Genomic DNA, 2192 nt, shown 5'->3' with positions numbered 1-2192 from the left:
TGACATGTGATGTCAGATTCAGAAAGGCATGTGTGTGTTGATTGACAAAGCTATAGTGACAAAGCCAGGGACACCTCCACATCCAGACTGATGAGCATGTAATGAAGGTCATAAGAAAACTGACAACCCAAATGTGGTGTTACAAGCCTGTAATACTGGATCAGGAGATGGACATAAGAGAACCATGAACTGCCCCAAAGATACCCTGGAGCTGAGGTACACATAGTTGTGAGCTACCTGTGCTGGGAATCAAACCTGGGTCCTCTGAAAGAGACATCGGTGCTCTTAACCACTGAACTATCTCTCCAACTCCCCCAAACCAATTTTTATGATGAAAATTATGTATCAAATTCCCTTCTGACTTTATGAACAAAGTATACATAAGACATTAATGAATTTCATTCATGTTTAGACTTGGGTTTCATCCTCAAGACATTTTATTACATATGTGCAAAAATTCTAAGATCCTAAAATGTACATAATAGAAAATGCTTCTGGTCCTGAACATTTCAGATAAAAGATGTTGAACTCGTGGCATCTCCTAAAAATTCCAGTTCACTATTGACATGTTGTCTCTGTCAATGTTCTATTGCTGTGAGGTGACACCATGACCATGGCAGATCTTATAAACAAAAGCATTTCATTGGGGCTGGCTTACAGTTCAGAGGTTTAGTTCTTTGTCATCATTGCAGGAAGCATGGCAGCATGCAGCAGACAGACATGGTGCTGGAGAGTAGGTGAGAGTTCTGCATGTAAATCCACAGGCAGCAAGCAAAAGCCCACAGGCCTGGCTTGGGCTTCTGAGACTTTAAAGCCCACCCCCAGTGATACACTTCCTCCAACAAGGCCCCACCCACTCCAACAAGGCCACATCTATTCCAAAAAGGCCATAACTACTTCTTTAAAAAAAAAAAAAGATTTATATGTATATGAGTACACTGCAGCTGTCTTCAGATACACCAGAAGAGGGCATCGTATCCCATTACAGATGGTTGTGAGGCACTATGTGATGGCTGGGAATTGAACTCAGGACCTCTGGAAGAGCAGTCAGTGCTCTTAACCACTGAGCCATCTCTCAGCCTAAGGCTATAACTTCCAATGTCACTCCCTAAGGATTCAAATACGTGAGCCACTGAGGGCCATTCATATTCAAAACCACCATGCCTGTCTGCGCAAGATGGTTTTTTTCCCATTAATTTCATCAGTTGAAAGAATGTGTGGATCCATGACTGACTTCAGAACTGTGATAAGTACAACAGCACACAACCACTGTTTCTGGCCCTGTGCTTAGATAGCAAACACACACTAGCACACGCAAGCCGGTCAGACATCTTGTGGTGTGGTTCAAGTGTTCCCAGCTTGGGATTCAGGACACCTGGACCTGCAGCCCTTTACTTACTGCATTTATTCTGTTTGTTTGTGTCTGTGTGAGAGTGTATTTGCACACGTGATGGGGTGGGGGTGTGACTATGATCCTTTAAAGATATGAAGAAGGCATTAGGTGGCTTTTTAAAAAACTTTTTATTGATTCTTTGTGAATTTCACACCATGCACCCCAATCCCCTCATCTCCTGTCCCTTCATAGGTGCCCTTGGCCTTTGCAACCTACCCTGCAAAAAATAACAAACAAAAACAAAACAATCTTGTGGAAACTGTAGTGTGTCTCAGTGTGTCCCACAGTGTACTCTTTTGCCCATGCATCTTTACTTGCAAATGTTCATTGCAGTGAGTCATGGTCTGGTTCAAAGCCTCTGGCTTCTGCTACACCATCAATACTGGATCCTCTCCAGGAATCCTCTCAGGCATCCTGTATTGCCCTGTGTTTGGACATTCTGCAGCTTTGGTTCTGCAGGACCCACCCCTTCACGTGCTCCAGCAGTTTATACATGGGGCAGATGCTGGGGTGGGTCAACTCGGAGCCCTGAGTGGCAGCTGAATTCTATCCAGATCAAGTTCTCCAGTACTGCTCAGCTAGGCCACTTGATGCCGCAGATGGCAAGAGGCAGGGTCAACTTTCCCACCCTCATGCCCTTGGGGAAGCTCACGAGAGCTCCCTCCACCAGGGCCAGCTCTGCTATACTGCCCAGGTGAGCTGTAGGGCTGGCTCTACTGAGCACTGTAGCTGGTGAGGGGCAGGGCAGAGTATTACACACACACACACACACACACACACACACACCCGTCCCTTCCTT

Source organism: Grammomys surdaster, unplaced genomic scaffold (genome assembly GCF_004785775.1).
Source record: "Grammomys surdaster isolate TR1022 unplaced genomic scaffold, NIH_TR_1.0 338, whole genome shotgun sequence".
Taxonomy (NCBI): Eukaryota; Metazoa; Chordata; class Mammalia; order Rodentia; family Muridae; genus Grammomys; species Grammomys surdaster.
The sequence above is the reverse complement of the archived record's forward strand: the minus strand, read 5'-3'. Positions refer to the sequence as shown.